Genomic DNA, 15,096 nt, shown 5'->3' with positions numbered 1-15,096 from the left:
AAAACTGAGAATAGAGAATAAAGGCACTGTCCAAGAAGGAAGAAAGACTCCCAAACCCAATAATAAATGTTCCAACCCCACTATGATTAATAATCATAAATATTCAGATGCATTCTCTTTCAAAATCCTTCTCAGTCACACCCTAATTCAAAGTAATAACTGTTCAGGTATTCATTGACACAATGAATAAACTTTAACAGCTCAGAGGTGATTAGAGAAATAGAAATATTTATTAATTGGGAAGAAATAATTATAAAACCTGGGGTAATTGCAAGTTAGTTAAAGCAGAAAAATCTTGACCTCAAGGAACTTGCTATTTAATGAGGAATGGTACAAATTCAGACAATTATAATTCATACTAATAATTATGAGGATATTAAAATGTACATAAAATTACTATGTGAAATCTAAAAGAGACTATTCTCATCTATAGTTCAATGAGAATTTTTCATGAGGGAGTTATAAGTGAAATGAAGTAAAAGCTAAAAAATCTCCTTCCTCAAATAATAGTGATAAATCAGAAAAAGAAAAAAAATTCTGACTCTAGTTTTTCCATTATTTTCTTTCAGTTAAAGATTGTATTAATTGAGATAACATAGAGAATGAAGCAACGCACAATGTAGGATAGATATAATTCAGTTTGTTTAATTTGTCAATTTTGTTACCTTGTCAATTTGACAAATTTGTTAATTTGTCACTATTCTTGTCCTTATTCCTACATGTGTATGAAAAATTTAACCTGGATGTGTATAAGAAAACTTAAAATTTTAATCTTAGAAAAAAATGATTTTGTCTTTTTAAAATTTTGATTGCGATTATTTTAAATTCAGTTTTACAAAATGGTAGTTTGTAATGTTATTGATAAAATCCCATATTCTCCTATATTGGCTTCGTGTGATAGAGATGTTGGTGCTAATTTATTTTAAAATTACCCATCACAGTATTTTCCATTTTCCATTTATTAAAATGCATATATTTATTTAGAGCCATACCTATAGCACTCCCACTTTGATATTGCCCAAGAGTATTACAAGTGTTACTCATACTATTTGCATCCTTTCATAGGGATACATATGATTGAGCTTACTCCCTATTTAGAAAGAGAAATTAGTTAATCAGGGAGGTACTAGATATCATATTTTCTCTCTTTGGATGAATCTTAAGTGTAGTTTTTTGCCTCAATTATAATCCTCTTGGCATCTTTTACATTTACCTTAAAATGTTGATGCTAGGGCTTATTTTTTCTTGCTTTCTCCAGATAAATTTTGTGGCACTTGTTTGCAGTATGAAAAAAATTCTAATTCTAATTTTCATTATACTCATGGAACTTTAATTACCAAATATTTTTAGCATCCACACGATCCACATGATATCCAAGAATACCAGGACAACAAAAATTCATCTTTACTTGGACTATTTTCAACTGCTATCCTTTACTCCAAACTGCAACCAACCAAGACAATTCCCTGGAGGAACTTTGCTAGCTGCTCAATTTTTCACTTTGTGACATAATGGTTCTCAATACTTACACCAGCCAACTATTTATACACACCCACCTCCTTTCCTTTTGTTCTGAGAAATCATATCAACATTACAATTACCTCTAGAAAGGATGTGTCAAAAAATTACTGAGTTCCTTTCACTTTCATTGACTTCTGAAACTGAAGTATACTTTTATGACTACCTTTTCCCTTTACTTGTATTTTCTCCTGATATTAAAATGTAAACACCTGGAGGGCAAAGGCTAAGTCTGTTGCAATTTTATATTCCTAGTACTTGGATTATTAAGAGTAAGTTGTTAATATTTTTATGTATTCAATAAATTTAAGAAAATTCTTAAACTCTATAGTATTACTAATGTATATTTTCATAAAATTTTAATTTGAATTGCCTCATTTCATACCCCTAAATGTTATTGAAATAAAGAGATGTTTTTCTGTATAATGGTATCCAAACTGGATATTTTAATTTCAATTCTACATGGAATAGTCTTTCAGGAGGAAAAATACACATTGCATTCATCATGCTAATTAAATTTTATATCAGATCAAAGAATATAAAAGATAAAAAAAAACTGATGACTCTGCCATTTAAAACCTAGGGGGAAATCCATATTTGGATTTTTCATCACTATTATGAGATTATCTATTTCAAGAAAGTCTTTGCTCATCATCAAATGATCATTAGCATGTTACAGAGCACATTCAACTGTTTTCCTGCTGAATTTAAGCCAAAGATTAAGTTCATTACAAACTTAATTTTTTCTCTTCTTTATTGCTAGTGATTACCTAAAATACAAATTATTAATTTCAAACAATATTAAATTGTAATACCCTAAAATAAGTTATATGTTTCACATCTTTGTCATCATTTTTCAAAACTTTTTGAAAACTACTCTCAGTAAGCAATGATCCAGCATTTAGTGTAGCAAATGCTATTGTTAAAGGAGTAAAATGGTTTCAGTTACAATGTACTCTTTTCAGTCATAAAAAAAAATCCTGTGAAAAATTATTTGTTTGGGCTTCAATTCTCTTTATTTGGTATGAGTTGAATTATGACAGCATGGGAAAAATACAATTTTCCATTTCTCAAGAAAGACAGATTCCATTCTTTAAAATACATTGAAAAGCAAAATTTAAAGCTTCAAGCATATCCTGTAAGTTGTTTCAAGAGCAGAGAATCTGTTTGGCTAAGTTTTAAGGTAGTGGACTAAGTTTAAGAACACTGCAAGCACTTAAAAATCCATTTCCTAGTTGAAGGCCTTGAACAGAGTAGGTATTTAATGAGTATTTCTTGAATTAAAAAACCTTCCTGTGAAAGGCAAAAATAAATTTAAAAAAAGGGAAAAAAGCACATTATACAGAACTGCAGAATCTGGATAATGTTGAATCAGTCCAATTTATGCTTGAAAAGAATCTCCATTATATCATTTACAACATAGTTTCTCATAGCTAATGTTGTCTTGCTTGACGACTTCGATGGAAAGGGAAGCCATGAGTTTTTGACATATCCTATTTTACTTTTGGAAAGCTCTAATTTTTAGGAACATGTTCCCAATGTTATTGTTAATTTCACTTTTTGCAATTTCCATTTATTACGTATGGTTCTGCCCTTTTTGGTCAAACAGAATAGGTCTTGCTCTTCATCCACAAGAAAAATATTTAAATACTTGTACAAAGCTGAGTCTTCATTTCCTCATTCTAAATTCCTTCTATATACTTTTGTTTGACATGAACTCAAGGACTTTCAATATTCTAGTTGCCTTTGAATGGATATTTTTCTAGTTTACTAATGCCCTTTTAAAATTGTTCTGCCTCAAATTGAATGCAATATTCCAGACAAAATCACACAAAACTATGCCTTTCTTATTGTAGCCCATCTTTGTATTAGCTTTTATTTTTCTACCACATCACACTATGGATATCTTTGATGCAGTTACTTTTCTCTTCCAACACAGAGGGACTATTTGATGCCTGAAAAAAGCTCTTTCTCAGATATGGAGCTGTATTTTAATCAAGTATGCATATATGGCCAAAAAACAAAACAAAACATATTTCATTACCCAGATCATTTAATAGCAATGAACTTTGCATATGGACCACTAGATATTAGTTTTAGTTATTTTATTTTCAAAGACAAATACTGAAAAAGTGTAATGTTTCATGATCACTTCGTACTTTAGTGGATACCAGCTATTTAACCTCAAGAAGTTATTGATTAATGGAAATGATGTATTTTCCTCTATTTTAAAAATAATGTTATAATATGATGATGATTATTGCTGAGGCTTTAATTGTTTACACAATTATATAATATAACCCTAAAAAGATGAGAGACAAGATAATTGCTAACTAAAAGTTATAACTTGAGATTTTTTTCCTCAAGTTATATACTATAGTTATTAGATTATTTTAAATAATATTTTTACTCTTTTAATACTTTAATAGTGTGATTTGGATAAAAATAAAAAATAAAACTTTCATGACTCATTTATAAAATGAATCATTGTTAGATGTCATTTTAATTTTTGAGATTTATTTCTCCATTGGAAAATTCTCTAAGTGGTATTTCTGATTGCTATTTATAGGCATTACCATTTCTAAGTCTTCAAAGATTAACATGTGCTAAATATAATATGCAAAAATAGTTTTCATCTTTTTTAAAAGTCTGTTATTTAAAAACATTAATATAATCAATCTCAGAAATATTAATATTAAATTCAACACAACTGGACTGATTCTGCATTTTCTCCATTTGAAACAGTGGGAGCTTTGACCACCTTGAGAGAGAATGGTTACATTATATTTAAGTAAACATTAGGCTGGAATAAAAAAAAAAAGTTATTATAATCAGCTACACTGTCAATGCTAACACAGTAGAGTATAGTCTGAAAAAATGAATTCATAGAATCTAAGACTTAACATTATAAACAAACTTAAAAATTGCCAAATGTAATCCCTGCATTTTGGAGTTGTGGAAATTGAGAATCAGAGGCATTAAAGGACTTGCCAATAGCCTTACATGTGTTAAGTAACAGAAGAAGGATCATATTAATTGAAACAAGAGTCATCAGTGATCATTTGCAAAATACCAAGTTTGTAAAATTTATATAAAAAAGAGTACAATATTAACCACAAATTGATATTTCCTTTAGCTGCATTTCTTTCCTTACTAGGCAATTCTACCAGATTAGGATAGTAATATGGTGAAATTATATCAGGATATCATCTAGAAATAGCTAAGTATAAGATAGCAGTTTTTCTGATACTGGTCTGATAGAATAGGAATACAATTAATGCAGAGTTTTGTCCGGAGAAAAAGGAAAGAAGGGGACAAATATTTATTCAGTGACAGATATGTACCAGGCTTTTTTCTAAGGGCTTTATAAATACTTTCTTGTGTGATCCTCAAAAGAAATTTGTGAAGTAGAAACTATTTTTATCTCCATTTGGCTGTTCAAAAAACTGAGGTAGAGTTTGAGTGACTTACTATGGATGACACAGTTAATAAGTAACTGAGACTGGATCTGAAGACAAGAATCAAATTGGATAACCATCATTAGTGAAAACCTCCTTGCATAATTTCCATGAATGTATTTTTTCATCAATAAACAGGTCACCTATCAGCTGACTTCTGGGGGGTGGGGAAGAGAGCAAGATCTGAATGAATAGGCTCTGTGGAGGCTTCCTTAACTAAAACCAATGAATTTTGGGAGGAGAAATCCTGACACTATGAGCAAAGATAGGTCAATTTTATTTAGTTCTAAGAATGTTCCTATTGAAGGGCCTAACAATGTCTTTTATGAAAGAATGGAATGACCTTGTGCATTTTTTATTTGTATAATTTACTTGACAAAAAATGGTATTGAATCTGCCGTTTATTCAACATTTTTATCTCTGTGACTCTCATTACCTCACTTTCTCCTGTCTCCCCCATCACATTTCTGATGTATTTTGACAGCTTCTTTGCATAGGGTTGTGAAATTCCTGTTGGGCATACACAATATCCATCAGTCTTCTAGGTAAAAATATGAATAAAAAGCATATGCCAATAAAATTCCAATTGTTAAAAACAAGTAAACATACTACAGACTATAAATCCATTCTCATTGTCAGATAAAAATCAAAACCAATGTCCTCATGATTAGGTAGTGACATTTGCACACTCGATGAATGGAATGGTGACTGTAACAATAAGTATTCGTATCTTTCCTGCTAAAACAAAAATTTGACTTAAAATCAACACAAATAAAAGAAAATGATTGTGATTTTCTTTAGATTGAATAAATATATGCTTACTAATAAAAATAAGAGTAATAACATGTATTATACTCTTTATGATTTTTGGCAATATTTGCTGCTATAACTTGAATAATGGTTTAGATTAATAATACCAGAGCAGTCGTAGGGATAGAAACATTAAATTTAATTTGGCTTTTTTTTTTTTTAGAATTCATATATGTTAAATTCACATGCATGAGTTAGGATATGGTGTATCCTGGATAATCCTACTCTAACACTTAAGGTATTTCTATTCACTAAGCTGCTGCCCAACTTGGACTATCTATTAGACTATAGTTTTGTCCATTGGTTGGGAAAGCAATAGGGTAACTATATTAATCATTATAACCCAGTAGATCTCTTCCTGTTCACTAAAATCAGATGATTATTTATATCACTTATATGTCATAGATATCTGAATATTTGCTTCAATGTAAAGAAGTTCATCAGAATAGATTGCTTTAAGAAGTAGGGTTTAACTGGATACTGAGACTGGTTAGATACACTCCTTTTCTTCCCTAGGTTACATATGATTATCAATGACTTAGGAGAGGGTTGTCATGCCCCATGGTTTCTGGGAGGAGGATCCTATTTTGAACCTTCTCTAGTTTATATGTGTTGTTGAAGAATTAGGAAATCTTATCAAATGGTCAGATTTTAGGGAAGTTATAATCAATTTGGAGCATAGGGATAAAAATTGAGTGTTATTTGTCTGAGAAGTAGTAATCTGAAATTCTAAACTTATACATATCCAGAGGAAAGTGTAAAATTTGGAAAGGGGAGATATTAACATGTAACTTCACGAGATTCTTTAGATGACTGAACTTCAGTCATATCAAATACCTTGTTTGAGTTCTGAGTTAATAAGAAACAAAAATCTACTATGAAGTGTACCAGTTGTTAAATAATATGACAACTGTGAAAATAAACAATAAAATTCATAATATCTTTGAGATAAAAGAAACTTCCAAGGTCATCTTCTAGTATAACCTTGTCTGAAAACACATAGTCTCTCTATAATGTCTCTGATAAATGATTATAGAGTCTGCTCCTGAAAACTAAAATGATGAAGACAACTTACCATATCTTAAAGAGGCCTATTTCTTGGTATGAGTTGTCAAGAAAATCTTTCTTACTATCCACTGCCAGTTAAGGAACTTAAGGAGTCTGAATATTGATTTAAATATATCTTTTTTCACTTTATTACCTTCATGAGATTTTTTTTTGTATAGGCAAAACAATAATAAATCTTTTTTCACAACATGATGGACATGAGAAACATGTGTTGCACAATAGCACATGTCTAACCTATATCATGTTACTTTACTGTTTCATGCAGGTAAATAGAGGAAAGGAGAGAGCACAGATTACAAAATTTCAGAAAGCAATTATTAAAAATTGTATCTACACATAATTTGGAAAAATACAATAATAAAAGAAAAAAGAAAATTTTCATTTATAGTTTGGAGAAATATGACTCCTTGATACTTTATTCCATCATGCCCACTTATGTTCTTTGCATTAAAGAATGTTAAATAAAATTCTTTCATAGATACTTCAAGTATGCAAAAACAATGACCACATGTTCTCTTTTCCAATGTAAATATTCACAATTCTATCAATTGTCCTAAAAGGTAAATTGACATAATGGAAAGTGCAGTGCCATCAATATAAGAAGATGCAAATATATTCATTATTTAATGATTAATGAACTTTGTGATTTTTTCAATTAATTTCATACTTTTATGTCTGTTTCCTTATATGAAACATAAAACTGGAAAATATTTAAGATATTAATCTGATTTATAATTTGAAATTTTTTAAAGATAGGTCTGATCAAATTGGTATAAGATGTTCGTCCTACATAGTTATTCTAATATTTTCAGACTCTCTATGCAAATATTAATACATACAACTTGAGATGTAAGAATGCCTTTTGTTCTGCCATCTTAAATTAAAAGAGCACATACATTCTGTTGTTTCTGCCATTTAAGCTTTATGTTAAAAAAATAGTAACCAATCTTAAGTAGTTATTTAAAAATGTGTTCGTGGTTCTGGTATTTGAATTATTAATGTGAGCTCCATGACATACAATCTCTCATATAGAAACACTGAAACACAAGTATACTTACCCAGAATCCAAAACTTTGGATGTTGAATGAAAGTCATAGAAAACGCCATAGGGAACAAAAATTTTTATATTCCATGCTTTAAAAAGTAGCAGCTATGTTCCAGTGGCGAGAGCCTCTGGTCTGCTTTCCCAAAAACTGTATTCAAAATCCAAACATTCTGTTTATTACATGGGAGACCGTAATCAAGTTCTTTAAAAGTCAAATCAAAGAGCTAATTTTATATTTCCTTATGTGTAAATAATGGCATTGATATATATATATATATATATATACATATATATACATATATATATTTGAGTGCAGATCTATAGCTCATGCTTTGATTAATTTATATTTTCAGTGGTGTGAAACTAGTCATTGAAAATATAAATACATCAAAACAAAAATCATACATTTTCAACATTAGTTGAAATTTAACTAAAGGAAATTATTTAGAAAAATTCCCAGATAAATAAAATGCCACTTATGTCTTTGATTCTTAGACAATAACTGAAGGTATCTATGTACATAATTGTTGCCCCTAGTAACTAGTCACTTGCTTCAGTTTCTGAAAATTAGATCTGAATCAATAATGAGATGATATATTTTTGATAAAAAGCTTTCTTATTTAAAAAAATGGGCTGACAATTAAACCACAATTTTTATCAGAATGGAAATTATTTTCCTTCTCCAATTCCATGATACTATGATTTTTTCTGATTATAGCATGATAGTTATTTTTATGTACATGTCTCATCCCCCCCACAGATACAATGATATAAGAAAAACAGTTTTATTCTCTTCATATTACCCAACTACTGAATCTAGAATCATTCACAGTATTTTATATAAATATTTTAAACCTGTGAAAAGTGTTTTTGTATAGCACTTTAATGATTTTAATATTCTAATGTTAATAATTTAGATATATTATAACATTTAAGCAGAAATATAATGAGGACATAGTATCTATTTCCAGTTACTTAAAAGTTAGAAATATGGAAGAAGCATTTAAATTGCTTTGTTTCAGCACAGAAGATGATAACTAGAAAAAATGGTGTCTGTTACAAAAAAATTAGCTTTAATGTAAGAGATAACTTTGAAATCATTAGAGCTATTAAAAAGGAAATTGCTAAATGTTAGTTTTGGAGCTTTGGAGTTTTTAAAGACTAGATGTTTACTTATGAATTTTAATGGGGATTCTTCCATATGTGTTATACTATATTGCCACTATTCTACTTCCTCTTTCAAGTCAAACATTCTGTAATTTTGTGACATTTGGAAAAAAGGAGGATTTCATGTATGGTCCTACCACTGAAGAAACTACAAAATATTGAACCAAAATATTTGAGAAACATAATACCTAACCTTTGCCCTTAACTATTTTAATTAAAAATCTTTGCACACTCTATATGCAAACCCCACATTGAGAATATATAAATTTATAGAAAAGTAGCAACTTATTTAGTAAGTTCAAGTTTGTTTTCTTCCATGGAGATATCCTTTCTTCATAAGGAAGGTCTTTCATTAATACAATAAGATTTTAAGCCTCCCAAGTCTTTGGATGAATGTTGGGAGTTCCTTGGAATGTTGCTATGTTGCCTATAAAACAACTTTAATTCTAGGATAGTCTATGTCATCAGTGTATATATGGCTAGATGCCTACATGCATCTATGAGATTAAAGTGTTCTCATTAGAATGTGTTGGGACTGTCTTTCCAACAAACTCAAGTTTTACTACTTTCTGAGGGAAGTCAAATCCAAGATAGTAACATGAATTTGAAGTATATTGATACCCGAACCAGGGTCAGGGGGAATAAGGGAAAGGCATTAAAATAGCATTTAAATATGTACCATTATGGTACATATTAAATGCTATTTTAATATATATATATTTTTAGCAAATAGTATGTCATTTCATTCTTGTGACAAGCACATGAGTTAAGTACTATTATTTTTCCCTATTTTACAGTTGACCAACTGAGAAAACTAGAGGTTAAGTGTCACAACAGTGAATAAACATCTGCAGTCTAAATAGTCTAATTTACATGGTACACACATTATATAGGTTTATATATATATAATTTATCTGATAGAATTAATACAAATTAATATTAATATGTTGTATGTTATATAGATGAACAAACTTTTTATATATAGTTTTGCATGATTTATATATAATAATAACAGCAATATATTATTATTAATATAATTATTAATTATATTATATTAATAAACATATATGATATATGATTATTAATATAAAAGTAATAAACGGTATATATTAATATATAAAGGATATATCTTTAGACATTATGAAATGCTAAATAACAAATTCGAGTTTTTATATGCTTTCACAGGCAATCATTTAATTGTTGCAATAATATGGTAAAAATAATTTGGCGAAGTTTTACTCAGAAGTTATTAAGCAGGAGCCATGTGGTTTCATAGAAACAACACTGGCTTTCAAGGAGAGGACAACAGTTCAAATACTCCCTTTAGTAGGTCTTACCTGGGTGTTCTTCGGCAAGTCATTGAACCTCAAAGTACCTCATTTTCCTCAGCAGTAAAATGAGGGGGTTAGGCTAGGTGGCCTCTCAGTTTCTTTACAATAGCAGGTCAAGCATCCTTCAAGTAGATGCCCTTATTCTTTTTGGACATGATGTCTTTTATTTTCTGCTCACCACAAAGGGACATGAAATTGTTATTTTATGCCGTGCACATTTGGAGTCTTCTTTTTCACTGGGTGTGTTCTAGTCCTTTCCATTAATTTTTTTTCCAGATTTATCCCTTAGTGAAAGTGCTCACTAAATTGCTGTCATCCACACAGACCACTATGGAAGCACATAGGGAAGATTCTTATCTAATAATAGTAATGATGTTAACAACAATAATAACATTTATATAATGCTTATTGTGTGCCAGATACTGTGCTAAGTGCTTTATAATTATTATCTCATTGATATCCACAACTCTAGGAAGAAACTGTTTTTATTATCCATTTTAAAGATAAAGAAAGTGAGTTGGACAGGAGTGAAGTGACTACTCTTCCAGGGTCCTACCAATACTTAGTAAGTGTCTGAAGCTGGAATTGAACTCAGTATCTCCTGACTCTAGGCCTGGACTCTCTTGACTCTATCACCCATCTGCCTATCTCCTTCCCCCATTGAATGGTCTCTTACCAAAACTTGATTTAATTAAGACAAGGTTTCAGCAAAATTTTATTGCATGTGCCACTGAACTTTGTTTTACCAACTTTAATATACCTCAGTTAATGCACAAATATTCTTCACTCAAGGGTCTTGTTTATTATAAAGCAAAAGGGACAACTGATAAACATATTGTATTTGCTTCTCTGGTATATTGAAGATTTTAGGAAAATTCAGTGAAGTAACTAAATGCATTAATTAGTTATATGAGCAAGAATCATAGAGAATGACTTGAATCATGGGAGTAAATAGCCACAGAGATCAAATTATTGTTCTGCTTCAGAATTTAGCAAATGCTTGTCTGTTTGAATTTAATACTTTGCACCTGAGATACTGTTAGTGCATTGTCCACAGGGTTAAAATCTAAGTTTGTTTCAACTAAAATAATTTAAATATTAATGAATCCACAATGGCACAAATTCTCAATTTCTCCCAGAAATATTGAAGCACATTCCCCTGACTTTTATTAACTGAATAGTGACCATGATAATTAATTAGAAATAGAGTGGGTTAGGTTATTGCTCACCTACAAAATTCAAGTCTGGATTCTTAAGTCTTAGCTGCCAGATATTAAAGAATTTCCAATAAAATTTCTAACAAATACTCACTCTTTGGCATTAAGGGAAAATCAGGCTCACTCTGAATATAAACATGCAAAGTGGAAGGAAAAAATATTGCTGCTGAGAATTTTACGAGTGGAGGGAATTGATTCTTCCCTTCAACAACCTATCCTCATTGCATCTTATAGGACTATCTAAATCAATAAGAAATTTTCCTTAGTCTCCTACAATTGCAATTTCTTCTATGAGTAGTTGAAATTTCTGGACAGAAGCTTATGAATGAATATGATAAAAGCACAATCTACTGTCAGTTCTCTTCTTGATTTTTAGCTTAAGGATAGAATGTCTTAAAAACTGACATCCAACAGTGAATGTGAATGTATTAACTCCTTGTGGAAATAAACACACACAGAACATAAACAAATTGATTCTGTTTCTGGCAAGCTTCTTTTTATACATGTTTTTATTGACATTGTTAAAATACATTTGTTCATTTAGCCATACCTCTTTTTTACACCCATAGATGAAAGTTTTTAAGGAAAATTAATTTGTGTTTGGGTTCTTAATACAGATCCAATATCTACATCCTAGACAATTCTGCCAGTGTTCAAGCCTATACAGCACCAAATTTCTGCATCTTCTGAGCATACAACACATCAAACCATTACCAACTGCTTCCCCTCAATTTCTGTTCTAGTCCTAAACATTTTAAAGCTGTACTTATTCTCTTCCTTAACAGCTATCTTATCCGATGAAGAAATATAAATTATAAGTATTTATGTTCAGGTATCTTTTTCAGGAAAGGACTTCATATATGATGCCCTATCATTTGCAAAATTTACCCTATATTAATAATGATGAATTTACAGTTTCAGATTATTCCGTGACCTATAATGGCCTGCTTTTGTATAGATTATTTTAAAATTCTAAAGTCAGTAGAAATATTTTGTCCTTTGCTAGAATTAGGATACACTTAGAAAAAATCCAGGAATGAAACTTTCTATGCTATGTATGTGCATGTGTTTCCTGCTCTGGTGCATTTCTAATTAACATTTGTCCTTAAAAGGAATTTCTATTCATCTCTTTTACTTTTAGACTGTTCAATGGCTTCTTCCTTAATATTCTCTAAACACAAATTAGTCTCATTAAACAGACATGATATGTAAGAATAAAGATTAATATAGATATAATAACCCAAATGCATATTTGTTTGCAATCAGAATTTACATACGTAGTAATCTCCATAATTCATAGTGATATATATCAAAATTGAAATGTTATTTCTAAATAGGATCTTAGAATTAAGAAAGTACCTTCAAATTTGACTTATCTGAAGCCTAACTGATGACAAAATATTTTCTCTAATCTCTGTGAGTGAGAAGTCCTCTACCCCTTTATATGAGGATTAGATTTTAATGTTAGCAGTAGTCTTTACATAATCATAATTGTAATTATAGGATAGTTAAATAATGCTGGCCTAAGTAAATTAATATTATAATGATCCTTATGATTTTAGTAGTGTTTTATAATTATTTTAGTATAAGTTTTGGTGTTTTAATTAAGTAAATAACTGCTTTAATATAATTAATCAGTGTTAGCACAGGCCTCAGTTTTTAGTTAATCATTGTTATACAGCATTTAGTGAATATAGTCTTGCCTAACACTTCCACTCTTCCTCTCTACCCTGGTGTATACATCATCAGTCCTAGAAAGTAGAGTTTAGGATACTCCATTCCCCCTTTACCGATTAAGTGATTTCTTCTATCAATGAAAAATATTTCCTAATTTCTTCAACCAATCCACATCTCTCTTTTTGTCATTGTGCTGAATTATTTTTAAAATGGTGTATCTGTCTAATTCGTTGAGCATAAAAGAAGTCCTCTCACAAGTCTCTTGTACTTTGTTCTTTACCAGTGTCTGACTTTGTTGTGAGACCAACCCTCTCTCAATAAACACATTTTTTTTGGCTTGGAGACTTTGTTTCTTTTATTGCCTATTCTGCTAATATAATTTTTTCTTCATTTTTGGCAACCACAAAGGGATGGGCAAATTCTGACTTTATAGGATCCTTCCACCAAGTGGGACTTCATCTTGGGTACCCATATTTTGGACTTTTTGCTCCCAGCCCCTTATTGAGGGAGAGATCAATGAACTAATATTTTTTTGCCAGTCTGAACCCATACCTCCAAGCCAGTGAGCATTTCTCAGTACTGCAGTTTGAAAAATTACTCCTACTTCTCTTTTATTTCCCCTTTACATCTGTAAAATCTAATTAAGTAAATTGATTGTTAGTTTTAAAATGTGCCATAGTTCCTACTTTCATTTTAAAAGCATAACTAAGAATATATTGCAGTAAGTCAAAGCTTCTGCATTTTGATTGCTGCCTTGTAATGTGAAATTTGTTTCATAAATTATGAAATCATTGGGTATAACTCTCTAAAGAGTTTCTAAGATAGAATTATCTGTCTTTAAGTTACTTAGCTCTTCTTAAGAATCTAAACCTCTTTGTGACTAACCCTTACTCTAGCAGGCTACTAGTACTGACAGGTATTTGGATAAATTAGATTTATCATTGATACAACATTAAAGTTTTTAAATAGGTTAAGGACTTGTGCCAAGAAGGAAGTTTATGGTGTTAGCTGGTAAGTGAGCCTAACTAGTAGAAACAAGGAGTAATACCTCTCCTATGGTGGTTAGTAAGCCTAACTATATGTGAGCCTAAGTATACGAATGTCTGCCCCCATTGAAGTGCCTGGATAGTTTGCTTAGTCTGTACCAGAAGCTCACTCTTCAGGAATCCCAGCTATAACAGAATGCAATCTCTTAAATGGGTTCTAGGCTTAATAGGAAAGAAATTCCCACAAATTCTCCATTGGAAAAAATTTTCATTGCATAGGAAAATGGAGAATTACTAGTAAGCAAACGAAAGGATAGAAATAAGACTATTGACTATTGTTTTCATTGGTGTAAGACTTCAATTGGTGTAGGAACTTTTAGCCTAAATTTGAGATTTAAATCTTTTTACTATAGACATATTAGAATTCTTATACTGTTCTGGATGGCATGAGAAGAATATAGGGGAGCTGAAGGCCATTGCTTTGTATGTGTATAAAGGGAAAGATAAAGAAGTAAAAGATAATGAAGTAACATCAAAATTCACTCATAAGATTAAAGCAGTTTTAGCTCCTGTTCAGTACATGCCCCAAGAGCAAAGGTTCAGGTTTACTGGACAATGTTTTTACTGTGGAAGTAAGGGACATATAGCTAAGGAATACAGGAAGAAACAGAAAGATCAAGCAAGAAGAAACTTTGGGAAGAGGCAAGTAGCAGCACAGGTGGAGACTCATGCCAAAAACAAATTAACGAAGTAACTTCAGCCTGATGGTGTGGGGAAAGAAACAGAGAATGAATTCATGATCTGTAATAAGACTTTAAT

This window comes from Monodelphis domestica, chromosome 8 (genome assembly GCF_027887165.1).
Source record: "Monodelphis domestica isolate mMonDom1 chromosome 8, mMonDom1.pri, whole genome shotgun sequence".
Classification (NCBI taxonomy): domain Eukaryota; kingdom Metazoa; phylum Chordata; class Mammalia; order Didelphimorphia; family Didelphidae; genus Monodelphis; species Monodelphis domestica.
This window is presented reverse-complemented; position numbering follows the sequence as displayed.